The 25,966-nt window shown below is 62.6% G+C and overlaps 1 long non-coding RNA gene across 1 annotated transcript in view; it reads left to right on the forward strand.

Moving 5' to 3' along the window:
- The first annotated feature begins 214 nt into the window (after positions 1-214).
- LOC140737641 (uncharacterized) overlaps positions 215-25,966 on the forward strand; it is a 42,549-nt gene continuing 16,797 nt past the window's right edge. Inside the window, exon 1 of the long non-coding RNA XR_012101216.1 lies at positions 215-374. This is a non-coding gene — a long non-coding RNA (uncharacterized lncRNA). The remainder of the gene's footprint in view (positions 375-25,966) is intronic.

Raw genomic sequence — 25,966 nt, forward strand, 5'->3', positions numbered from 1 at the left:
ACACTTCTATCAGGTCACCTCTCATCCTCCATCACTCCAAGGAGAAAAGGCCAAGTTCACTCAACCTATTCTTATAAGGCATGCTCCCCAATCCAGGCAACATCCTTGTAAATCTCCTCTGCACCCTTTCTATACTTTCCACATCCTTCTTGCAGTGAGCTGACCAGAACTGAGCACAGTACTCCAAGTGGGGTCTGTCCAGGGTCCTGTATAGCTTCAACATTACCTCGTGCTCTTAAACTCAATCCCACGGTTGATGAAGGCCGTGTTCATGGACCGTTCAGAAATCTGATGTCAGAGGGGCAGAGGCTGTCCTCAGAAGTTGTATATGAGCTTCCAGATGCCAGTAATGAGAAGACGGAATGTCCTGAATGGTGAGTGAGAATGGAAGCTGCCTTCTTGAATGGTGGGAAGGTTGTGTCAATGATGGAGGGGAGGGTTGTGTCTGTATGGTGGGGAGTATTGTGTCCATGATGGAGGGGAGGGGTGGGGAGGGTTGTGTCCATGATGGAGCGGGGTTTGTGTCCATGATGGAGCGGGGTTTGTGTCGGTGATGGTGGGGAGGGTTGTGTCGGTGATGGTGGGGAGGGTTGTGTCGGTGATGGTGGGGAGGGTTGTGTCCGTGATGGAGGGAGGGTTGTGTCGGTGATGGTGGGGAGGGTTGTGTCGGTGATGGAGGGAGGGTTGTGTCGGTGATGGTGGGGAGGGTTGTGTCGGTGATGGTGGGGAGGGTTGTGTCTGTGATGGAGGGGAGGGTTGTGTCGGTGATGGTGGGGGGGGTTGTGTCTGTGATGGTGGGGAGGGTTGTGTCTGTGACGGTGGGGAGGGTTGTGTCTGTGATGGTGACGGTGGGGGGGGTTGTGTCCGTGATGGGGGGGGAGGGTTGTGTCGGTGATGGTGGGGAGGGTTGTGTCGGTGATGGTGGGGGGGGTTGTGTCTGTGACGGTGGGGGGGGTTGTGTCGGTGATGGTGGGGAGGGTTGTGTCGGTGACGGTGGGGAGGGTTGTGTCGGTGATGGAGGGAGGGTTGTGTCGGTGATGGTGGAGGGTTGTGTCAGTGATGGTGGGGAGGGTTGTGTCCGTGATAGTGGGGAGGGTTGTGTCCGTGACGGTGGGGAGGGTTGTGTCGGTGATGGTGGGGGAGGGTTGTGTCCGTGACGGTGGGGAGGGTTGTGTCGGTGATGGAGGGGAGGGTTGTGTCCGTGACGGTGGGGAGGGTTGTGTCGGTGACGGTGGGGAGGGTTGTGTCGGTGATGGAGGGGAGGGTTGTGTCCGTGACGGTGGGGAGGGTTGTGTCGGTGATGGTGGGGGAGGGTTGTGTCTGTGACGGTGGGGAGGGTTGTGTCTGTGACGGTGGGGGGGGTTGTGTCGGTGATGGTGGGGGGGGTTGTGTCGGTGATGGAGGGGAGGGTTGTGTCCGTGACGGTGGGGAGGGTTGTGTCGGTGATGGTGGGGGAGGGTTGTGTCTGTGACGGTGGGGAGGGTTGTGTCGGTGATGGTGGGGGAGGGTTGTGTCGGTGATGGTGGGGAGGGTTGTGTCTGTGACGGTGGGGGGGGTTGTGTCTGTGATGGTGGGGAGGGTTGTGTCTGTGATGGAGGGGAGGGTTGTGTCGGTGATGGTGGGGGGGGGTTGTGTCGGTGATGGAGGGGGGGGTTGTGTCTGTGACGGTGGGGGGGGTTGTGTCAGTGACGGTGGGGGGGGGTTGTGTCGGTGATGGAGGGGGGGGTTGTGTCTGTGATGGAGGGGAGGGTTGTGTCGGTGATGGTGGGGAGGGTTGTGTCTGTGATGGAGGGGGGGGTTGTGTCTGTGACGGTGGGGAGGGTTGTGTCGGTGATGGAGGGGGGGGTTGTGTCTGTGACGGTGGGGAGGGTTGTGTCGGTGATGGAGGGGGGGGTTGTGTCCGTGATGGAGGGGGGTTTGTGTCCGTGACGGTGGGTGGGGGGGGGGGTTGTGTCTGTGATGGAGGGGAGGGTTGTGTCGGTGATGGTGGGGGGGGTTGTGTCTGTGACGGTGGGGAGGGTTGTGTCCGTGACGGGGGGGGAGGGTTGTGTCGGTGATGGAGGGAGGGTTGTGTCCGTGACGGGGGGGGAGGGTTGTGTCGGTGATGGAGGGAGGGTTGTGTCCGTGATGGTGGGGAGGGTTGTGTCGGTGACGGTGGGGAGGGTTGTGTCTGTGACGGTGGGGAGGGTTGTGTCGGTGATGGTGGGGGGGGTTGTGTCTGTGACGGTGGGGGGGGTTGTGTCGGTGATGGAGGGGGGGGTTGTGTCTGTGACGGTGGGGAGGGTTGTGTCGGTGATGGTGGGGGGGGGTTGTGTCGGTGATGGTGGGGGGGGGTTGTGTCTGTGACGGTGGGGGGGGTTGTGTCTGTGATGGTGGGGAGGGTTATGTCCGTGACGGTGGGGAGGGTTGTGTCGGTGATGGTGGGGGGGGTTGTGTCGGTGATGGTGGGGGGGGGTTGTGTCGGTGACGGTGGGGAGGGTTGTGTCCGTGACGGTGGGGAGGGTTGTGTCCGTGACGGTGGGGAGGGTTGTGTCCGTGATGGTGGGGGGGGGGGTTGTGTCCGTGATGGTGGGGGGGGGTTGTGTCTGTGACGGTGGGGGAGGGTTGTGTCTGTGATGGGGGGGGGGGGTTGTGTCCGTGACGGTGGGGGAGGGTTGTGTCTGTGATGGGGGGGGGGGGGTTGTGTCGGTGACGGTGGGGGAGGGTTGTGTCGGTGACGGTGGGGGAGGGTTGTGTCGGTGACGGTGGGGAGGGTTGTGTCCGTGATGGTGGGGAGGGTTGTGTCAGTGACGGTGGGGGGGGGTTGAGTCGGTGACGGTGGGGAGGGTTGTGTCGGTGATGGTGGGGGGGGTTGTGTCTGTGACGGTGGGGGAGGGTTGTGTCTGTGACGGTGGGGAGGGTTGTGTCCGTGATGGTGGGGAGGGTTGTGTCAGTGACGGTGGGGGGGGTTGTGTCCGTGATGGTGGGGAGGGTTGTGTCGGTGATGGTGGGGAGGGTTGTGTCAGTGACGGTGGGGGGGGTTGTGTCGGTGATGGTGGGGAGGGTTGTGTCAGTGACGGTGGGGAGGGTTGTGTCAGTGACGGTGGGGAGGGTTGTGTCCGTGACAGTGGGGGGGGTTGTGTCAGTGACGGTGGGGGGGGGTTGTGTCCGTGATGGAGGGAGGGTTGTGTCCGTGATGGTGGGGAGGGTTGTGTCCGTGATGGTGGGGAGGGTTGTGTCGGTGATGGTGGAGGGTTGTGTCAGTGACGGTGGGGGGGGTTGTGTCGGTGATGGTGGGGAGGGTTGTGTCAGTGACGGTGGGGAGGGTTGTGTCAGTGACGGTGGGGAGGGTTGTGTCCGTGACGGTGGGGAGGGTTGTGTCCGTGATGGTGGGGGGGGTTGTGTCTGTGACGGTGGGGGAGGGTTGTGTCTGTGACGGTGGGGAGGGTTGTGTCCGTGATGGTGGGGAGGGTTGTGTCAGTGACGGTGGGGAGGGTTGTGTCGGTGATGGTGGTGGGGAGGGTTGTGTCCGTGATGGAGGGAGGGTTGTGTCGGTGATGGTGGGGAGGGTTGTGTCGGTGATGGTGGGGAGGGTTGTGTCGGTGATGGTGGTGGGGAGGGTTGTGTCCGTGATGGAGGGAGGGTTGTGTCGGTGATGGTGGGGAGGGTTGTGTCGGTGATGGTGGGGAGGGTTGTGTCCGTGATGGTGGGGGGGGGGGTTGTGTCCGTGATGGTGGGGGGGGGAGGGTTGTGTCGGTGACGGTGGGGGGGGTTGTGTCCGTGATGGTGGTGGGGGGGGGGGTTGTGTCAGTGACGGTGGGGAGGGTTGTGTCGGTGATGGTGGTGGGGAGTGTTGTGTCGGTGATGGTGGTGGGGAGTGTTGTGTCGGTGATGGTGGTGGGGACGGTTGTGTCAGTGACGGTGGGGGGGGGTTGTGTCGGTGATGGTGGGGAGGGTTGTGTCGGTGATGGTGGGGGGGGGGTTGTGTCTGTGATGGTGGGGAGGGTTGTGTCAGTGATGGTGGGGAGGGTTGTGTCAGTGATGGTGGGGGGGGTTGTGTCGGTGATGGTGGGGAGGGTTGTGTCCGTGATGGGGGGGGGGGTTGTGTCAGTGATGGTGGGGAGGGTTGTGTCAGTGATGGTGGGGAGGGTTGTGTCAGTGATGGTGGGGAGGGTTGTGTCCGTGATGGTGGGGAGGGTTGTGTCAGTGATGGTGGGGAGGGTTGTGTCAGTGATGGTGGGGGGGGTTGTGTCGGTGATGGTGGGGAGGGTTTGTGTCGGTGACGGTGGGGAGGGTTGTGTCAGTGATGGTGGGGAGGGTTGTGTCAGTGATGGTGGGGGGGGTTGTGTCGGTGATGGTGGGGAGGGTTGTGTCCGTGATGGGGGGGGGGTTGTGTCAGTGATGGTGGGGAGGGTTGTGTCAGTGATGGTGGGGAGGGTTGTGTCAGTGATGGTGGGGAGGGTTGTGTCCGTGATGGTGGGGAGGGTTGTGTCAGTGATGGTGGGGAGGGTTGTGTCAGTGATGGTGGGGGGGGTTGTGTCCGTGATGGGGGGGAGGGTTTGTGTCGGTGACGGTGGGGAGGGTTGTGTCAGTGATGGTGGGGAGGGTTGTGTCAGTGATGGTGGGGGGGGTTGTGTCGGTGATGGTGGGGAGGGTTGTGTCAGTGATGGTGGGGAGGGTTTGTGTCGGTGACGGTGGGGAGGGTTGTGTCCGTGATGGTGGGGAGGGTTGTGTCAGTGATGGTGGGGAGGGTTGTGTCAGTGATGGTGGGGGGGGTTGTGTCGGTGACGGTGGGGAGGGTTTGTGTCGGTGACGGTGGGGAGGGTTGTGTCCGTGATGGTGGGGAGGGTTGTGTCAGTGATGGTGGGGAGGGTTGTGTCAGTGATGGTGGGGGGGGTTGTGTCGGTGACGGTGGGGAGGGTTGTGTCCGTGATGGGGGGGGGGTTGTGTCTGTGATGGTGGGGAGGGTTGTGTCCGTGATGGTGGGGGGGGGGTTGTGTCCGTGATGGTGACGATGGGGGGGGTTGTGTCGGTGACGGTGGGGAGGGTTGTGTCCGTGATGGGGGGGAGGGTTGTGTCGGTGACGATGGGGAGGGTTGTGTCCGTGACGGTGGGGAGGGTTGTGTCTGTGATGGTGACGATGGGGAGGGTTGTGTCCGTGACGGTGGGGAGGGTTGTGTCTGTGATGGTGACGGTGGGGAGGGTTGTGTCCGTGATGGGGGGGAGGGTTGTGTCGGTGACGATGGGGAGGGTTGTGTCCGTGACGGTGGGGGGGGGTTGTGTCAGTGACGGTGGGGAGGGTTGTGTCCGTGATGGTGGGGGGGGGGGGTTGTGTCCGTGATGGTGGGGGGGGAGGGTTGTGTCGGTGACGGTGGGGGGGGTTGTGTCCGTGATGGTGGTGGGGGGGGGGGTTGTGTCAGTGACGGTGGGGAGGGTTGTGTCGGTGATGGTGGTGGGGAGTGTTGTGTCGGTGATGGTGGTGGGGAGGGTTGTGTCGGTGACGGTGGGGGACGGTTGTGTCAGTGACGGTGGGGGGGGGTTGTGTCGGTGATGGTGGGGAGGGTTGTGTCAGTGATGGTGAGGGAGGGTTGTGTCGGTGATGGTGGGGAGGGTTGTGTCCGTGACGGGGGGGAGGGTTGTGTCGGTGATGGTGGGGAGGGTTGTGTCGGTGATGGTGGGGGAGGGTTGTGTCTGTGACAGTGGGGAGGGTTGTGTCAGTGATGGTGGGGGGGAGGGTTGTGTCTGTGATGGGGGGGGGGGGGGGTTGTGTCCGTGACGGGGGGGGGGGGTTGTGTCCGTGATGGTGGGGAGGGTTGTGTCCGTGACGGGGGGGAGGGTTGTGTCGGTGACAGTGGGGAGGGTTGTGTCGGTGACGGTGGGGAGGGTTGTGTCGGTGACGGTGGGGAGGGTTGTGTCTGTGACGGTGGGGAGGGTTGTGTCGGTGACGGTGGGGGGGGTTGTGTCTGTGATGGTGGGGGGGGTTGTGTCGGTGACGGTGGGGGGGGTTGTGTCTGTGATGGTGGGGGGGGTTGTGTCAGTGATGGTGGGGAGGGTTGTGTCCGTGATGGTGGGGAGGGTTGTGTCGGTGATGGTGGGGGGGGTTGTGTCGGTGACGGTGGGGGGGGTTGTGTCTGTGATGGTGGGGGGGGTTGTGTCAGTGACGGTGGGGAGGGTTGTGTCTGTGACGGGGGGGAGGGTTGTGTCGGTGACGGTGGGGGGGGGTTGTGTCTGTGATGGTGGGGGGGGTTGTGTCACTGATGGTGGGGAGGGTTGTGTCCGTGATGGTGGGGGGGGGGGTTGTGTCGGTGACGGGGGGGAGGGTTGTGTCTGTGACGGTGGGGAGGGTTGTGTCGGTGATGGTGGGGAGGGTTGTGTCGGTGATGATGGGGAGGGTTGTGTCGGTGATGGTGGGGAGGGTTGTGTCTGTGATGGTGGGGAGGGTTGTGTCGGTGACGGTGGGGAGGGTTGTGTCCGTGATGGTGGGGGGGGGAGGGTTGTGTCGGTGACGGTGGGGGGGGTTGTGTCAGTGATGGTGGGGAGGGTTGTGTCCGTGATGGTGGGGGAGGGTTGTGTCGGTGATGGTGGGGAGATTTGTGTCGGTGATGGTGGGGGAGGGTTGTGTCGGTGATGGTGGGGAGGGTTGTGTCGGTGATGGTGGGGAGGGTTGTGTCTGTGATGGTGGGGGGGGGGGGTTGTGTCGGTGATGGTGGGGAGGGTTGTGTCGGTGATGGTGGGGGGGGGAGGGTTGTGTCGGTGATGGTGGGGAGGGTTGTGTCTGTGACGGTGGGGAGGGTTGTGTCGGTGATGGTGGGGAGGGTTGTGTCTGTGACGGTGGGGAGGGTTGTGTCGGTGATGGTGGGGAGGGTTGTGTCTGTGACGGTGGGGAGGGTTGTGTCCGTGATGGTGGGGAGGGTTGTGTCAGTGATGGTGGGGAGGATTGTGTCGGTGATGGTGGGGAGGGTTGTGTCTGTGATGGTGGGGAGGGTTGTGTCGGTGACGATGGGGAGGGTTGTGTCTGTGACGGTGGGGAGGGTTGTGTCCGTGACGATGGGGAGGGTTGTGTCTGTGACGGTGGGGAGGGTTGTGTCCGTGATGGTGGGGAGGGTTGTGTCAGTGATGGTGGGGAGGATTGTGTCGGTGATGGTGGGGAGGGTTGTGTCAGTGATGGTGGGGAGGGTTGTGTCGGTGATGGTGGGGAGGGTTGTGTCTGTGACGGTGGGGAGGGTTGTGTCCGTGATGGTGGGGAGGGTTGTGTCAGTGATGGTGGGGAGGATTGTGTCGGTGATGGTGGGGAGGGTTGTGTCTGTGATGGTGGGGAGGGTTGTGTCGGTGACGATGGGGAGGGTTGTGTCGGTGATGGTGGGGAGGGTTGTGTCTGTGACGGTGGGGAGGGTTGTGTCAGTGATGGTGGGGGGGGGTTGTGTCTGTGATGGGGGGAGGGTTGTGTCAGTGATGGTGGGGAGGGTTGTGTCAGTGATGGTGGGGAGGGTTGTGTCGGTGATGGTGGGGAGGGTTGTGTCAGTGATGGTGGGGAGGGTTGTGTCAGTGATGGTGGGGAGGGTTGTGTCGGTGATGGTGGGGAGGGTTGTGTCAGTGATGGTGGGGAGGGTTGTGTCTGTGATGGTGGGGAGGGTTGTGTCTGTGATGGTGGGGAGGGTTGTGTCAGTGATGGTGGGGAGGGTTGTGTCTGTGATGGTGGGGAGGGTTGTGTACGTGACGGGGGGGGAGGGTTGTGTCTGTGATGGTGGGGGGGGAGGGTTGTGTCAGTGATGGTGGGGAGGGTTGTGTCTGTGATGGTGGGGAGGGTTGTGTCTGTGATGGGGGGGAGGGTTGTGTCGGTGACAGTGGGGGGGGTTGTGTCTGTGATGGGGGGAGGGTTGTGTCGGTGACGGTGGGGAGGGTTGTGTCGGTGATGGTGGGGAGGGTTGTGTCAGTGATGGTGGGGAGGGTTGTGTCGGTGATGGAGGGAGGGTTGTGTCGGTGACGGTGGGGAGGGTTGTGTCCGTGATGGTGGGGGGGGGAGGGTTGTGTCGGTGATGGTGGGGGGGGTTGTGTCGGTGATGGAGGGAGGGTTGTGTCGGTGATGGTGGGGAGATTTGTGTCGGTGATGGTGGGGGAGGGTTGTGTCGGTGATGGTGGGGAGGGTTGTGTCGGTGATGGTGGGGAGGGTTGTGTCTGTGATGGTGGGGGGGGGGGGTTGTGTCCGTGATGGTGGGGAGGGTTGTGTCTGTGATGGTGGGGAGGGTTGTGTCTGTGATGGTGGGGGGGAGGGTTGTGTCCGTGATGGTGGGGGGGAGGGTTGTGTCGGTGACGGTGGGGGGGGTTGTGTCGGTGATGGAGGGGAGGGTTGTGTCAGTGACGGAGGGGAGGGTTGTGTCGGTGATGGTGGGGAGGGTTGTGTCAGTGACGGTGGGGAGGGTTGTGTCCGTGATGGTGGGGGGGAGGGTTGTGTCGGTGACGGTGGGGGGGGTTGTGTCGGTGATGGAGGGGAGGGTTGTGTCGGTGATGGTGGGGAGGGTTGTGTCGGTGATGGTGGGGGGGAGGGTTGTGTCGGTGACGGTGGGGGGGGTTGTGTCGGTGATGGTGGGGGGGAGGGTTGTGTCGGTGACGGTGGGGGGGGTTGTGTCGGTGATGGAGGGGAGGGTTGTGTCAGTGACGGAGGGGAGGGTTGTGTCGGTGATGGTGGGGAGGGTTGTGTCAGTGACGGTGGGGAGGGTTGTGTCCGTGATGGTGGGGAGGGTTGTGTCCGTGACGGTGGGGAGGGTTGTGTCTGTGATGGTGGGGGGGGGTTGTGTCCGTGATGGTGGGGGGGGGTTGTGTCCGTGATGGTGGGGAGGGTTGTGTCAGTGACGGTGTTGGGGGGGGTTGTGTCCGTGATGGAGGGGGGGGGTTGTGTCTGTGATGGTGGGGGGGGGTTGTGTCTGTGATGGTGGGGAGGGTTGTGTCCGTGATGGTGGGGAGGGTTGTGTCTGTGATGGTGGGGAGGGTTGTGTCCGTGATGGTGGGGGGGGGAGGGTTGTGTCTGTGATGGTGGGGAGGAGGGTTGTGTCTGTGATGGTGGGGGGGGGGTTGTGTCTGTGACGGTGGGGAGGGTTGTGTCCGTGACGGTGGGGAGGGTTGTGTCTGTGACGGTGGGGAGGGTTGTGTCCGTGATGGTGGGGAGGGTTGTGTCGGTGACGGTGGGGAGGGTTGTGTCAGTGATGGTGGGGAGGGTTGTGTCAGTGACGGTGGGGAGGGTTGTGTCGGTGATGGTGGGGAGGGTTGTGTCGGTGACGGTGGGGGGGGTTGTGTCGGTGATGGTGGGGAGGGTTGTGTCTGTGATGGAGGGGAGGGTTGTGTCGGTGACGGTGGGGGGGGGTTGTGTCGGTGACGGTGGGGAGGGTTGTGTCGGTGATGGTGGGGAGGGTTGTGTCTGTGATGGTGGGGGGAGGGTTGTGTCTGTGATGGTGGGGGGGGGTTGTGTCGGTGATGGTGGGGAGGGTTGTGTCAGTGATGGTGGGGAGGGTTGTGTCAGTGATGGTGGGGAGGGTTGTGTCGGTGATGGTGGGGAGGGTTGTGTCAGTGATGGTGGGGAGGGTTGTGTCGGTGATGGTGGGGAGGGTTGTGTCGGTGATGGTGGGGGGAGGGTTGTGTCGGTGATGGTGGGGAGGGTTGTGTCGGTGATGGTGGGGAGGGTTGTGTCAGTGATGGTGGGGAGGGTTGTGTCTGTGACGGTGGGGGGGGTTGTGTCGGTGATGGTGGGGAGGAGGGTTGTGTCAGTGATGGTGGGGAGGGTTGTGTCTGTGATGGTGGGGAGGAGGGTTGTGTCGGTGACGGTGGGGAGGGTTGTGTCGGTGATGGTGGGGAGGAGGGTTGTGTCGGTGATGGTGGGGAGGGTTGTGTCGGTGATGGTGGGGAGGGTTGTGTCAGTGATGGTGGGGAGGGTTGTGTCAGTGATGGTGGGGGAGGGTTGTGTCTGTGACGGTGGGGGGGGTTGTGTCGGTGATGGTGGGGAGGAGGGTTGTGTCAGTGATGGTGGGGAGGGTTGTGTCGGTGATGGTGGGGAGGGTTGTGTCCGTGATGGTGGGGAGGGTTGTGTCGGTGATGGTGGGGAGGGTTGTGTCCGTGATGGTGGGGAGGGTTGTGTCGGTGATGGTGGGGAGGGTTGTGTCAGTGACGGTGGGGAGGGTTGTGTCCGTGATGGTGGGGAGGGTTGTGTCCGTGACGGTGGGGAGGGTTGTGTCTGTGATGGTGGGGGGGGGTTGTGTCCGTGATGGTGGGGGGGGGTTGTGTCCGTGATGGTGGGGAGGGTTGTGTCTGTGACGGTGGGGAGGGTTGTGTCAGTGATGGTGGGGAGGGTTGTGTCCGTGATGGAGGGGGGGGGGTTGTGTCTGTGATGGTGGGGAGGGTTGTGTCCGTGATGGTGGGGAGGGTTGTGTCTGTGATGGTGGGGAGGGTTGTGTCTGTGATGGTGGGGAGGGTTGTGTCTGTGATGGTGGGGAGGAGGGTTGTGTCTGTGATGGTGGGGGGGGGTTGTGTCTGTGATGGTGGGGAGGGTTGTGTCTGTGACGGTGGGGAGGGTTGTGTCCGTGACGGTGGGGAGGGTTGTGTCTGTGATGGTGGGGGAGGGTTGTGTCGGTGATGGTGGGGAGGGTTGTGTCGGTGATGGTGGGGAGGGTTGTGTCTGTGATGGTGGGGGAGGGTTGTGTCGGTGATGGTGGGGAGGGTTGTGTCGGTGACGGTGGGGAGGGTTGTGTCAGTGATGGTGGGGAGGGTTGTGTCTGTGACGGTGGGGAGGGTTGTGTCGGTGATGGTGGGGAGGGTTGTGTCGGTGACGGTGGGGGGGGGGTTGTGTCGGTGACGGTGGGGAGGGTTGTGTCGGTGATGGTGGGGAGGGTTGTGTCGGTGATGGTGGGGGGAGGGTTGTGTCGGTGATGGGGGGGAGGGTTGTGTCGGTGACGGTGGGGAGGGTTGTGTCGGTGACGGTGGGGAGGGTTGTGTCGGTGATGGTGGGGAGGGTTGTGTCCGTGATGGTGGGGAGGGTTGTGTCGGTGATGGTGGGGAGGGTTGTGTCGGTGACGGTGGGGGGGGGTTGTGTCGGTGACGGTGGGGAGGGTTGTGTCGGTGACGGTGGGGAGGGTTGTGTCGGTGATGGTGGGGAGGGTTGTGTCGGTGATGGTGGGGGGAGGGTTGTGTCGGTGATGGTGGGGAGGGTTGTGTCAGTGATGGTGGGGAGGGTTGTGTCGGTGATGGTGGGGAGGGTTGTGTCTGTGACGGTGGGGAGTGTTGTGTCAGTGACGGTGGGGAGGGTTGTGTCGGTGATGGTGGGGGGGGTTGTGTCCGTGACGGTGGGGAGGGTTGTGTCGGTGATGGTGGGGGGGGGTTGTGTCGGTGATGGTGGGGAGGGTTGTGTCAGTGATGGTGGGGAGGGTTGTGTCGGTGATGGTGGGGGGGGTTGTGTCCGTGATGGGGGGGGGGTTGTGTCCGTGACGGTGGGGAGGGTTGTGTCGGTGATGGTGGGGGGGGGTTGTGTCGGTGATGGTGGGGAGGGTTGTGTCAGTGATGGTGGGGAGGGTTGTGTCGGTGATGGTGGGGGGGGTTGTGTCCGTGACGGTGGGGAGGGTTGTGTCGGTGACGGTGGGGGAGGGTTGTGTCGGTGATGGTGGGGAGGGTTGTGTCGGTGATGGTGGGGAGGGTTGTGTCGGTGATGGTGGGGGAGGGTTGTGTCCGTGATGGTGGGGGGGAGGGTTGTGTCTGTGATGGTGGGGGGGGGTTGTGTCGGTGATGGTGGGGAGGGTTGTGTCAGTGATGGTGGGGAGGGTTGTGTCGGTGATGGTGGGGGAGGGTTGTGTCTGTGACGGTGGGGGGGGTTGTGTCGGTGACGGTGGGGAGGGTTGTGTCGGTGATGGTGGGGAGGGTTGTGTCTGTGATGGTGGGGAGGGTTGTGTCGGTGACGGTGGGGAGGGTTGTGTCGGTGACGGTGGGGGGGGGTTTGTGTCGGTGACGGTGGGGGGGGTTGTGTCGGTGACGGTGGGGAGGGTTGAGTCAGTGATGGTGGGGAGGGTTGTGTCAGTGACGGTGGGGAGGGTTGTGTCGGTGACGGTGGGGGGGGGTTTGTGTCGGTGACGGTGGGGGGGGTTGTGTCGGTGACGGTGGGGAGGGTTGAGTCAGTGATGGTGGGGAGGGTTGTGTCAGTGACGGTGGGGGGGGTTGTGTCGGTGACGGTGGGGAGGGTTGTGTCGGTGATGGTGGGGAGGGTTGTGTCTGTGATGGTGGGGAGGGTTGTGTCGGTGACGGTGGGGAGGGTTGTGTCGGTGACGGTGGGGGGGGTTGTGTCGGTGACGGTGGGGAGGGTTGAGTCAGTGATGGTGGGGAGGGTTGTGTCTGTGACGGTGGGGGGGGTTGTGTCGGTGACGGTGGGGAGGGTTGTGTCGGTGATGGTGGGGAGGGTTGTGTCTGTGATGGTGGGGAGGGTTGTGTCAGTGATGGTGGGGGGGGTTGTGTCCGTGACGGTGGGGGGGGGTTGTGTCAGTGATGGTGGGGAGGGTTGTGTCGGTGACGGTGGGGAGGGTTGTGTCGGTGACGGTGGGGGGGGGTTTGTGTCGGTGACGGTGGGGGGGGTTGTGTCGGTGACGGTGGGGAGGGTTGAGTCAGTGATGGTGGGGAGGGTTGTGTCGGTGACGGTGGGGGGGGGTTTGTGTCGGTGACGGTGGGGAGGGTTGTGTCGGTGACGGTGGGGGAGGGTTTGTGTCGGTGACGGTGGGGGGGGTTGTGTCGGTGACGGTGGGGAGGGTTGAGTCAGTGATGGTGGGGAGGGTTGTGTCAGTGACGGTGGGGAGGGTTGTGTCGGTGACGATGGGGAGTGTTGTGTCAGTGACGGTGGGGAGGGTTGTGTCAGTGATGGTGGGGGGGGAGGGTTGTGTCGGTGATGGTGGGGAGGGTTGTGTCAGTGATGGTGGGGAGGGTTGTGTCAGTGATGGTGGGGGAGGGTTGTGTCTGTGACGGTGGGGGGGGTTGTGTCGGTGATGGTGGGGAGGAGGGTTGTGTCAGTGATGGTGGGGAGGGTTGTGTCGGTGATGGTGGGGAGGAGGGTTGTGTCGGTGATGGTGGGGAGGGTTGTGTCGGTGATGGTGGGGAGGGTTGTGTCAGTGATGGTGGGGAGGGTTGTGTCAGTGATGGTGGGGGAGGGTTGTGTCTGTGACGGTGGGGGGGGTTGTGTCGGTGATGGTGGGGAGGAGGGTTGTGTCAGTGATGGTGGGGAGGGTTGTGTCGGTGATGGTGGGGAGGGTTGTGTCCGTGACGGTGGGGGGGGTTGTGTCGGTGATGGTGGGGAGGGGAGGGTTGTGTCTGTGATGGTGGGGAGGGTTGTGTTGGTGACGGTGGGGAGGGTTGTGTCGGTGATGGTGGGGAGGAGGGTTGTGTCGGTGATGGTGGGGAGGGTTGTGTCGGTGATGGTGGGGAGGGTTGTGTCCGTGACGGTGGGGGGGGTTGTGTCGGTGATGGTGGGGAGGGGAGGGTTGTGTCTGTGATGGTGGGGGGAGGGTTGTGTCTGTGATGGTGGGGGGAGGGTTGTGTCGGTGATGGTGGGGAGGGTTGTGTCGGTGACGGTGGGGAGGGTTGTGTCGGTGATGGTGGGGAGGGTCGTGTCCGTGATGGTGGGGAGGGTTGTGTCTGTGATGGTGGGGAGGGTTGTGTCTGTGATGGAGGGGAGGGTTGTGTCTGTGATGGTGGGGAGGGTTGTGTCTGTGACGGTGGGGAGGGTTGTGTCTGTGATGGTGGGGAGGGTTGTGTCTGTGATGGTGGTGGTGGGGAGGGTTGTGTCTGTGATGGTGGGGAGGGTTGTGTCCGTGACGGTGGGGAGGGTTGTGTCTGTGATGGTGGGGAGGGTTGTGTCCGTGACGGTGGGGAGGGTTGTGTCTGTGATGGAGGGGAGGGTTGTGTCTGTGATGGTGGGGAGGGTTGTGTCTGTGACGGTGGGGAGGGTTGTGTCTGTGATGGTGGGGAGGGTTGTGTCCGTGACGGTGGGGAGGGTTGTGTCTGTGATGGAGGGGAGGGTTGTGTCCGTGACGGTGGGGAGGGTTGTGTCTGTGATGGAGGGGAGGGTTGAGTCTGTGATGGAGGGGAGGGTTGTGTCCGTGACGGTGGGGAGGGTTGTGTCTGTGATGGTGGGGAGGGTTGTGTCGGTGATGGTGGGGAGGGTTGTGTCCGTGACGGTGGGGAGGGTTGTGTCCGTGATGGAGGGGAGGGTTGTGTCCGTGACGGTGGGGAGGGTTGTGTCCGTGACGGTGGGGAGGGTTGTGTCTGTGATGGTGAGGGAGGGTTGTGTCTGTGACGGTGGGGAGGGTTGTATCGGTGATGGTGGGGAGGGTTGTGTCGGTGACGATGGGGAGGGTTGTGTCCGTGACGATGGGGAGGGTTGTGTCCGTGACGGTGGGGAGGGTTGTGTCCGTGACAGTGGGGAGGGTTGTGTCTGTGATGGTGAGGGAGGGTTGTGTCCGTGACAGTGGGGAGGGTTGTGTCTGTGATGGTGAGGGAGGGTTGTGTCCGTGACAGTGGGGAGGGTTGTGTCTGTGATGGTGAGGGAGGGTTGTGTCTGTGACGGTGGGGAGGGTTGTATCGGTGATGGTGGGGAGGGTTGTGTCGGTGACGATGGGGACGGTTGTGTCCGTGACGGTGGGGAGGGTTGTGTCCGTGATGGAGGGGAGGGTTGTGTCCGTGACGGTGGGGAGGGTTGTGTCCGTGACGGTGGGGAGGGTTGTGTCTGTGATGGTGGGGGGGTTGTGTCCGTGATGGTGGGGAGGGTTGTGTCCGTGACAGTGGGGGGGGTTGTGTCCGTGATGGAGGGGAGGGTTGTGTCCGTGACAGTGGGGAGGGTTGTGTCTGTGATGGTGGGGAGTGTTGTGTCGGTGACGGTGGGGAGGGTTGTGTCTGTCACGGGGGGGGAGGGTTGTGTCCGTGACAGTGGGGAAGGTTGTGTCCGTGACAGTGGGGAGGGTTGTGTCCGTGACAGTGGGGAGGGTTGTGTCTGTGATGGAGGGAGGGTTGTGTCCGTGATGGTGGGGAGGGTTGTGTCCGTGATGGTGGGGAGGGTTGTGTCAGTGACGGTGGGGAGTGTTGTGTCAGTGACGGTGGGGAGGGTTGTGTCTGTGACGGTGGGGAGTGTTGTGTCAGTGACGGTGGGGAGGGTTGTGTCGGTGACGGTGGGGAGGGTTGTGTCTGTGACGGTGGGGAGGGTTGTGTCTGTGATGGTGGGGGGGGGGTTGTGTCTGTGATGGTGGGAAGGGTTGTGTCTGTGATGGTGGGAAGGGTTGTGTCCGTGACGGTGGGGAGGGTTGTGTCTGTGATGGTGGGGGGGGGTTGTGTCTGTGATGGTGGGAAGGGTTGTGTCTGTGATGGTGGGAAGGGTTGTGTCCGTGAAGGTGGGGAGGGTTGTGTCTGTGATGGTGGGGGGGGGTTGTGTCTGTGATGGTGGGAAGGGTTGTGTCCGTGACGGTGGGAAGGGTTGTGTCCGTGACGGTGGGGAGGGTTGTGTCTGTGATGGTGGGAAGGGTTGTGTCCGTGACGGTGGGGAGGGTTGTGTCTGTGATGGTGGGAAGGGTTGTGTCGGTGACGGTGGGGAGGGTTGTGTCGGTGATGGTGAGGGAGGGTTGTGTCGGTGACAGTGGGGAGGGTTGTGTCCGTGACGGTGGGGAGGGTTGTGTCGGTGATGGTGGGGGGGGGTTGTGTTGGTGATGGTGGGGAGGGTTGTGCTGGTGACGGTGGGGAGGGTTGTGTCGGTGATGGTGGGGAGGGTTGTGTTGGTGATGGTGGGGAGGGTTGTGTCGGTGATGGAGGGGAGGGTTGTGCTGGTGACGGTGGGGAGCGTTGTGTCGGTGACGGTGGGGAGGGTTGTGTCGGTGATGGTGGGGAGGGTTGTGTCGGTGACGGTGGGGAGGGTTGTGTCTGTGATGGTGAGGGAGGGTTGTGTCTGTGACGGTGGGGAGGGTTGTGTCAGTGATGGTGGGGAGGGTTGTATCGGTGATGGAGGGGAGGGTTGTGTCAGTGATGGTGGGGAGGGTTGTATCGGTGATGGAGGGGAGGGTTGTGTCAGTGATGGTGGGGAGGGTTGTATCGGTGATGGAGGGGAGGGTTGTGTCGGTGATGGAGGGGAGGGTTGTGTCGGTGATGGAGGGGAGGGTTGTGTCTGTGACGGTGAGGGAGGGTTGTGTCCGTGATGGGGGGGAGGGTTGTGTCGGTGATGGTGGGGGGAGGGTTGTGTCTGTGATGGTGGGGAGGATTGTGTCGGTGATGGTGGGGAGGGTTGTGTCGGTGATGGTGGGGAGGATTGTGTCGGTGATGGTGGGGAGGATTGTGTCGGTGATGGAGGGAGGGTTGTGTCGGTGATGGTGGTGGAGGGTTGTGTCGGTGATGGAGGGGAGGATTGTGTCGGTGATGGTGGGGAGGGTTGTGTCCATGATGGTGGGGAGGGTTGTGTCTGTGATGGTGGGGAGGGTTGTGTCAGTGATGGTGGGGAGGGTTGTGTCTGTGATGGTGGGGAGGGTTGTGTCTGTGACGGTGGGGAGGGTTGTGTCTGTGACGGTGGGGAGGGTTGTGTCCATGATGGTGGGGAGGGTTGTGTCTGTGATGGTGGGGAGGGTTGTGTCTGTGATGGTGGGGGGGGAGGGTTGTGTCAGTGATGGTGGGGAGGGTTGTGTCTGTGACGGTGGGGAGGGTTGTGTCCGTGACAGTGGGGAGGGTTGTGTCTGTGATGGTGGGGGGGGAGGGTTGTGTCAGTGATGGTGGGGAGGGTTGTGTCTGTGACGGTGGGGAGGGTTGTGTCCGTGACAGTGGGGAGGGTTGTGTCTGTGACGGTGGGGGGGGTTGTGTCGGTGACGGTGGGGAGGGTAGTGTCTGTGACGGTGGGGAGGGTTGTGTCAGTGACGGTGGGGAGGGTTGTGTCCGTGATGGTGGGGAGGGTTGTGTCTGTGACGGTGGGGAGGGTTGTGTCTGTGATGGTGGGGGGGGGGGTTGTGTCTGTGATGGTGGGGAGGGTTGTGTCTGTGATGGTGGGGGGGGGGGTTGTGTCTGTGACGGTGGGGAGGGTTGTGTCGGTGATGGTGGGGAGGGTTGTGTCTGTGATGGTGGGGAGGGTTGTGTCTGTGATGGTGGGGGGGGGGGTTGTGTCTGTGATGGTGGGGAGGGTTGTGTCAGTGATGGTGGGGAGGGTTGTGTCTGTGACGGTGGGGAGGGTTGTGTCGGTGATGGTGGGGAGGGTTGTGTCTGTGACGGTGGGGAGGGTTGTGTCGGTGATGGTGGGGGGGGAGGGTTGTGTCAGTGATGGTGGGGAGGGTTGTGTCTGTGATGGTGGGGGGGGGGGTTGTGTCTGTGACGGTGGGGAGGGTTGTGTCTGTGATGGTGGGGGGGGAGGGTTGTGTCAGTGATGGTGGGGAGGGTTGTGTCTGTGACGGTGGGGAGGGTTGTGTCGGTGATGGTGGGGAGGGTTGTGTCGGTGATGGGGGGGAGGGTTGTGTCGGTGATGGAGGGGAGGGTTGTGTCGGTGACAGTGGGGAGGGTTGTGTCGGTGACGGTGGGGAGGGTTGTGTCGGTGATGGTGGGGAGGGTTGTGTCTGTGATGGAGGGGAGGGTTTGTGTCTGTGATGGTGGGGGAGGGTTGTGTCTGTGATGGTGGGGAGGGTTGTGTCGGTGACGGTGGGGGGGGGTTGTGTCGGTGACGGTGGGGAGGGTTGTGTCGGTGATGGAGGGAGGGTTGTGTCGGTGACGGTGGGGAGGGTTGTGTCGGTGATGGTGGGGAGGGTTGTGTCTGTGATGGTGGGGAGGGTTGTGTCGGTGATGGTGGGGAGGGTTGTGTCGGTGATGGTGGGGGGGGGTTGTGTCTGTGATGGTGGGGAGGGTTGTGTCCGTGATGGTGGTGGGGGAGGTTGTGTCGGTGACGGTGGGGAGGGTTGTGTCAGTGATGGTGGGGAGGGTTGTGTCCGTGATGGTGGGGGGGGGTTGTGTCAGTGATGGTGGGGAGGGTTGTGTCAGTGATGGTGGGGAGGGTTGTGTCAGTGACGGTGGGGAGGGTTGTGTCAGTGATGGTGGGGAGGGTTGTGTCGGTGATGGTGGGGAGGGTTGTGTCGGTGATGGTGGGGAGGATTGTGTCGGTGATGGTGGGGAGGGTTGTGTCCATGATGGTGGGGAGGGTTGTGTCTGTGATGGTGGGGAGGGTTGTGTCAGTGATGGTGGGGAGGGTTGTGTCTGTGATGGTGGGGAGGGTTGTGTCTGTGACGGTGGGGAGGGTTGTGTCTGTGACGGTGGGGAGGGTTGTGTCCATGATGGAGGGGAGGGTTGTGTCAGTGACGGTGGGGAGGGTTGTGTCAGTGACGGTGGGGAGGGTTGTGTCAGTGATGGTGGGGAGGGTTGTGTCCGTGATGGTGGGGAGGGTTGTGTCAGTGATGGTGGGGAGGATTGTGTCGGTGATGGTGGGGAGGATTGTGTCGGTGATGGTGGGGGGGGGTTGTGTCCGTGATGGTGGGGAGGGTTGTGTCCGTGATGGTGGGGAGGGTTGTGTCAGTGATGGTGGGGAGGATTGTGTCTGTGATGGTGGGGAGGGTTGTGTCGGTGATGGAGGGGAGGGTTGTGTCAGTGACGGTGGGGAGGGTTGTGTCAGTGACGGTGGGGAGGGTTGTGTCAGTGATGGTGGGGAGGGTTGTGTCCGTGATGGTGGGGAGGGTTGTGTCAGTGATGGTGGGGAGGATTGTGTCGGTGATGGTGGGGAGGATTGTGTCGGTGATGGTGGGGAGGATTGTGTCGGTGATGGTGGGGGGGGGTTGTGTCGGTGATGGTGGGGAGGGTTGTGTCAGTGATGGTGGGGAGGGTTGTGTCTGTGATGGTGGGGGGGGTTGTGTCAGTGATGGTGGGGGGGGGGAGGGTTGTGTCTGTGATGGTGGGGGGGGGTTGTGTCAGTGATGGTGGGGGGGGGTTGTGTCGGTGATGGTGGGGGGGGGTTGTGTCGGTGATGGTGGGGAGGGTTGTGTCGGTGACGGTGGGGAGGGTTGTGTCAGTGATGGTGGGGAGGGTTGTGTCCGTGATGGTGGGGAGGGTTGTGTCAGTGATGGTGGGGAGGATTGTGTCGGTGATGGTGGGGAGGGTTGTGTCGGTGATGGTGGGGAGGGTTGTGTCCGTGATGGTGGGGAGGGTTGTGTCCGTGATGGTGGGGAGGGTTGTGTCAGTGATGGTGGGGAGGATTGTGTCGGTGATGGTGGGGAGGGTTGTGTCGGTGATGGTGGGGGGGGGTTGTGTCGGTGATGGTGGGGAGGGTTGTGTCCGTGATGGTGGGGAGGGTTGTGTCCGTGATGGTGGGGAGGGTTGTGTCCGTGATGGTGGGGAGGGTTGTGTCCGTGATGGTGGGGAGGGTTGTGTCAGTGATGGTGGGGAGGATTGTGTCGGTGATGGTGGGGAGGGTTGTGTCGGTGATGGTGGGGGGGGGTTGTGTCGGTGATGGTGGGGGGGGTTGTGTCAGTGATGGTGGGGAGGGTTGTGTCTGTGATGGTGGGGGGGGTTGTGTCAGTGATGGTGGGGGGGGGGAGGGTTGTGTCTGTGATGGTGGGGGGGGGGTTGTGTCAGTGACGGTGGGGAGGGTTGTGTCAGTGATGGTGGGGAGGGTTGTGTCCGTGATGGTGGGGAGGGTTGTGTCAGTGATGGTGGGGAGGGTTGTGTCGGTGATGGTGGGGGGGGGTTGTGTCGGTGATGGTGGGGGAGGGTTGTGTCGGTGATGGTGGGGAGGGTTGTGTCGGTGATGGTGGGGGGGGGTTGTGTCGGTGATGGTGGGGAGGGTTGTGTCGGTGACGGTGGGGGAGGGTTGTGTCGGTGATGGTGGGGGAGGGTTGTGTCGGTGATGGTGGGGAGGGTTGTGTCGGTGACGGTGGGGGAGGGTTGTGTCGGTGATGGTGGGGGGGGGTTGTGTCGGTGATGGTGGGGAGGGTTGTGTCGGTGACGGTGGGGGAGGGTTGTGTCGGTGATGGTGGGGAGGGTTGTGTCAGTGATGGTGGGGAGGGTTGTGTCGGTGATGGTGGGAGGGTTGTGTCAGTGATGGTGGGGGGGGTTGTGTCAGTGATGGTGGGGGGGGGGGAGGGTTGTGTCAGTGACGGTGGGGAGGGTTGTGTCTGTGATGGTGGGGGAGGGTTGTGTCAGTGATGGTGGGGAGGGTTGTGTCTGTGATGGTGGGGAGGGTTGTGTCGGTGATGGAGGGGAGGGTTGTGTCTGTGATGGTGGTGGTGGGGAGGGTTGTGTCCGTGATGGTGGAGGGTTGTGTCGGTGACAGTGGGGAGGGTTGTGTCGGTGATGGTGGGGAGGGTTGTGTCGGTGACGGTGGGGGAGGGTTGTGTCGGTGATGGTGGGGAGGGTTGTGTCAGTGATGGTGGGGAGGGTTGTGTCGGTGATGGTGGGAGGGTTGTGTCAGTGATGGTGGGGGGGGTTGTGTCAGTGATGGTGGGGGGGGGGGAGGGTTGTGTCAGTGACGGTGGGGAGGGTTGTGTCTGTGATGGTGGGGGAGGGTTGTGTCAGTGATGGTGGGGAGGGTTGTGTCTGTGATGGTGGGGAGGGTTGTGTCGGTGATGGAGGGGAGGGTTGTGTCTGTGATGGTGGTGGTGGGGAGGGTTGTGTCCGTGATGGTGGAGGGTTGTGTCGGTGACAGTGGGGAGGGTTGTGTCGGTGACGGTGGGGAGGGTTGTGTCGGTGATGGTGGGGAGGGTTGTGTCGGTGATGGTGGGGAGGGTTGTGTCGGTGATGGAGGGAGGGTTGTGTCGGTGACGGTGGGGAGGGTTGTGTCGGTGATGGTGGGGAGGGTTGTGTCTGTGATGGTGGGGAGGGTTGTGTCAGTGATGGTGGGGAGGGTTGTGTCTGTGATGGTGGGGGGGGAGGGTTGTGTCCGTGATGGAGGGAGGGTTGTGTCCGTGATGGTGGGGAGGGTTGTGTCAGTGATGGTGGGGAGGATTGTGTCGGTGATGGTGGGGAGGGTTGTGTCGGTGATGGTGGGGGGGGGTTGTGTCGGTGATGGTGGGGAGGGTTGTGTCAGTGATGGTGGGGAGGGTTGTGTCCGTGATGGTGGGGAGGGTTGTGTCAGTGATGGTGGGGAGGGTTGTGTCGGTGATGGTGGGGGGGGGTTGTGTCGGTGATGGTGGGGAGGGTTGTGTCGGTGATGGTGGGGGGGGTTGTGTCGGTGATGGTGGGGAGGGTTGTGTCGGTGATGGTGGGGAGGGTTGTGTCAGTGATGGTGGGGAGGGTTGTGTCGGTGATGGTGGGGAGGGTTGTTGTCAGTGATGGTGGGGAGGGTTGTGTCGGTGATGGTGGGGGGGGGGTTTGTGTCGGTGATGGTGGGGAGGGTTGTGTCAGTGATGGTGGGGGGGGGTTGTGTCGGTGATGGTGGGGAGGGTTGTGTCGGTGATGGTGGGGAGGGTTGTGTCGGTGATGGAGGGAGGGTTGTGTCAGTGACGGTGGGGGGGGTTGTGTCAGTGACGGTGGGGGGGGGTTGTGTCGGTGATGGAGGGAGGGGTTGTGTCGGTGATGGTGGGGGGGGTTGTGTCAGTGATGGTGGGGGGGGGGAGGGTTGTGTCAGTGATGGTGGGGAGGGTTGTGTCTGTGATGGTGGGGGGGTTGTGTCAGTGACGGTGGGGAGGGTTGTGTCAGTGATGGTGGGGAGGGTTGTGTCTGTGATGGAGGGGGGGTTGTGTCAGTGACGGTGGGGAGGGTTGTGTCAGTGATGGTGGGGGGGGTTGTGTCTGTGATGCTGGGGAGGGTTGTGTCGGTGACGGTGGGGGGGGTTGTGTCGGTGATGGTGGGGAGGGTTGTGTCTGTGATGGTGGGGAGGGTTGTGTCAGTGATGGTGGGGAGGGTTGTGTCAGTGATGGTGGGGGGGGTTGTGTCAGTGATGGTGGGGGGGGGAGGGTTGTGTCGGTGACGGTGGGGAGGGTTGTGTCGGTGACGGTGGGGAGGGTTGTGTCGGTGATGGTGGGGAGGGTTGTGTCAGTGACGGTGGGGAGGGTTGTGTCCGTGATGGTGGGGAGGGTTGTGTCAGTGATGGAGGGGAGGGTTGTGTCTGTGATGGAGGGGAGGGTTGTGTCAGTGATGGAGGGGAGGGTTGTGTCAGTGATGGTGGGGGGGGTTGTGTCCGTGACGGTGGGGAGGGTTGTGTCAGTGATGGTGGGGAGGGTTGTGTCTGTGATGGAGGGAGGGTTGTGTCAGTGATGGAGGGGAGGGTTGTGTCTGTGATGGAGGGAGGGTTGTGTCAGTGATGGAGGGGAGGGTTGTGTCTGTGATGGAGGGAGGGTTGTGTCAGTGATGGAGGGGAGGGTTGTGTCAGTGATGGTGGGGAGGGTTGTGTCTGTGATGGAGGGAGGGTTGTGTCAGTGATGGAGGGGAGGGTTGTGTCTGTGATGGAGGGAGGGTTGTGTCAGTGATGGTGGGGAGGGTTGTGTCTGTGATGGAGGGAGGGTTGTGTCAGTGATGGTGGGGAGGGTTGTGTCCGTGATGGTGGGGAGGGTTGTGTCCGTGATGGGGGGAGGGTTGTGTCCGTGATGGGGGGAGGGTTGTGTCCGTGATGGTGGGGAGGGTTGTGTCCGTGATGATGGGGAGGGTTGTGTCTGTGACGGTGGGGGGGGGGTTGTGTCAGTGATGGTGGGGAGGGTTGTGTCTGTGACGGTGGGGAGGGTTGTGTCGGTGACGGTGGGGAGGGTTGTGTCTGTGATGGAGGGGAGGGTTGTGTCTGTGATGGAGGGAGGGTTGTGTCAGTGATGGTGGGGAGGGTTGTGTCCGTGATGGTGGGGAGGGTTGTGTCTGTGATGGTGGGGGGGGGAGGGTTGTGTCATTGACGGTGGGGAGGGTTGTGTCCGTGATGGTGGGGAGGGTTGTGTCTGTGACGGTGGGGAGGGTTGTGTCCGTGATGGTGGGGGGGGAGGGTTGTGTCCGTGATGGTGGGGAGGGTTGTGTCTGTGATGGTGGGGGGGGGTTGTGTCTGTGACGGTGGGGAGGGTTGTGTCCGTGATGGTGGGGAGGGTTGTGTCTGTGACGGTGGGGAGGGTTGTGTCCGTGATGGTGGGGGGGGAGGGTTGTGTCCGTGATGGTGGGGAGGGTTGTGTCTGTGACGGTGGGGAGGGTTGTGTCCGTGATGGTGGGGGGGGAGGGTTGTGTCCGTGATGGTGGGGAGGGTTGTGTCTGTGACGGTGGGGAGGGTTGTGTCCGTGATGGTGGGGGGGGAGGGTTGTGTCCGTGATGGTGGGGAGGGTTGTGTCTGTGATGGTGGGGGGGGGTTGTGTCTGTGACGGTGGGGAGGGTTGTGTCCGTGATGGTGGGGAGGGTTGTGTCTGTGACGGTGGGGAGGGTTGTGTCCGTGATGGTGGGGAGGGTTGTGTCTGTGACGGTGGGGAGGGTTGTGTCGGTGATGGTGGGGAGGGTTGTGTCTGTGATGGTGGGGAGGGTTGTGTCTGTGATGGTGGGGAGGGTTGTGTCCGTGACGGGGGGGGAGGGTTGTGTCCGTGACGGGGGGGGGAGGGTTGTGTCTGTGATGGTGGGGAGGGTTGTGTCTGTGATGGTGGGGAGGGTTGTGTCCGTGACGGTGGGGAGGGTTGTGTCGGTGATGGTGGGGAGGGTTGTGTCCGTGACGGGGGGGGAGGGTTGTGTCGGTGATGGTGGGGAGGGTTGTGTCGGTGATGGTGGGGAGGAGGGTTGTGTCCGTGATGGGGGGGAGGGTTGTGTCGGTGACAGTGGGGAGGGTTGTGTCTGTGATGGTGGGGAGGGTTGTGTCTGTGATGGTGGGGAGGGTTGTGTCTGTGATGGTGGGGAGGGTTGTGTCTGTGATGGTGGGGGGAGGGTTGTGTCGGTGATGGGGGGAGGGTTGTGTCTGTGATGATGGGGAGGGTTGTGTCTGTGATGGTGGGGAGGGTTGTGTCTGTGATGATGGGGAGGGTTGTGTCTGTGATGGTGGGGAGGGTTGTGTCAGTGATGGTGGGGAGGGTTGTGTCAGTGATGGGGGGGAGGGTTGTGTCTGTGATGGTGGGGAGGGTTGTGTCTGTGATGGTGGGGAGGGTTGTGTCTGTGATGGTGGGGGGAGGGTTGTGTCGGTGATGGGGGGAGGGTTGTGTCTGTGATGATGGGGAGGGTTGTGTCTGTGATGGTGGGGAGGGTTGTGTCTGTGATGATGGGGAGGGTTGTGTCTGTGATGGTGGGGAGGGTTGTGTCAGTGATGGTGGGGAGGGTTGTGTCAGTGACGGTGGGGAGGGTTGTGTCTGTGACGGTGGGGAGGGTTGTGTCGGTGACGGTGGGGAGGGTTGTGTCGGTGATGGTGGGGAGGGTTGTGTCTGTGACGGGGGGGAGGGTTGTGTCGGTGATGGTGGGGGAGGGTTGTGTCTGTGATGGTGGGGGGGGAGGGTTGTGTCCGTGATGGGGGGGAGGGTTGTGTCGGTGACGGTGGGGGAGGGTTGTGTCAGTGACGGTGGGGAGGGTTGTGTCTGTGATGGTGGGGAGGGTTGTGTCTGTGATGGTGGGGAGGGTTGTGTCTGTGATGGTGGGGGGGGTTGTGTCAGTGATGGTGGGGGGGGTTGTGTCTGTGACGGTGGGGAGGGTTGTGTCCGTGATGGGGGGGAGGGTTGTGTCAGTGATGGTGGGGAGGGTTGTGTCTGTGATGGTGGTGGTGGGGAGGGTTGTGTCTGTGACAGTGGGGGGGGGGTTGTGTCGGTGATGGTGGGGAGGGTTGTGTCCGTGACGGTGGGGAGGGTTGTGTCCGTGACGGTGGGGAGGGTTGTGTCCGTGACAGTGGGGGGGGGGTTGTGTCGGTGATGGTGGGGAGGGTTGTGTCGGTGATGGTGGGGAGGGTTGTGTCCGTGACGGTGGGGAGGGTTGTGTCCGTGATGGTGGGGGGGGTTGTGTCCGTGACGGTGGGGAGGGTTGTGTCTGTGATGGTGGGGAGGGTTGTGTCAGTGATGGTGGGGAGGGTTGTGTCCGTGACGGTGGGGAGGGTTGTGTCTGTGATGATGGGGAGGGTTGTGTCAGTGATGGTGGGGAGGGTTGTGTCCGTGACGGTGGGGAGGGTTGTGTCGGTGACAGTGGGGAGGGTTGTGTCCGTGATGGAGGGGAGGGTTGTGTCTGTGATGGTGACGGGGGGGAGGGTTGTGTCAGTGATGGTGGGGGGGGTTGTGTCTGTGATGGTGGGGGGGGGTTGTGTCTGTGATGGTGGGGAGGGTTGTGTCAGTGATGGTGGGGAGGGTTGTGTCTGTGACGGTGGGGAGGGTTGTGTCAGTGACGGTGGGGAGGGTTGTGTCTGTGATGGAGGGGGGGGTTGTGTCGGTGATGGTGGGGAGGGTTGTGTCTGTGATGGGGGGGGGGGTTGTGTCCGTGACGGAGGGGAGGGTTGTGTCGGTGATGGAGGGGGGGTGTGTCAGTGATGGTGGGGAGGGTTGTGTCCGTGACAGTGGGGAGGGTTGTGTCGGTGATGGTGGGGAGGGTTGTGTCCGTGATGGAGGGAGGGTTGTGTCGGTGACGGGGGGGAGGGTTGTGTCGGTGATGGAGGGGAGGGTTGTGTCGGTGATGGAGGGAGGGTTGTGTCGGTGATGGTGGGGAGGATTGTGTCGGTGATGGAGGGAGGGTTGTGTCGGTGATGGAGGGAGGGTTGTGTCCGTGATGGAGGGGAGGGTTGTGTCGGTGATGGAGGGGAGGATTGTGTCGGTGATGGAGGGAGGGTTGTGTCGGTGATGGAGGGAGGGTTGTGTCGGTGATGGAGGGGAGGATTGTGTCGGTGATGGAGGGGAGGATTGTGTCGGTGATGGAGGGAGGGTTGTGTCGGTGATGGAGGGAGGGTTGTGTCGGTGATGGAGGGGAGGATTGTGTCGGTGATGGAGGGAGGGTTGTGTCGGTGATGGAGGGAGGGTTGTGTCGGTGATGGAGGGGAGGATTGTGTCGGTGATGGAGGGAGGGTTGTGTCGGTGATGGAGGGAGGGTTGTGTCGGTGATGGAGGGGAGGATTGTGTCGGTGATGGAG

The sequence above is a fragment of the Hemitrygon akajei genome, chromosome 1, assembly GCF_048418815.1.
Source record: "Hemitrygon akajei chromosome 1, sHemAka1.3, whole genome shotgun sequence".
Taxonomy (NCBI): domain Eukaryota; kingdom Metazoa; phylum Chordata; class Chondrichthyes; order Myliobatiformes; family Dasyatidae; genus Hemitrygon; species Hemitrygon akajei.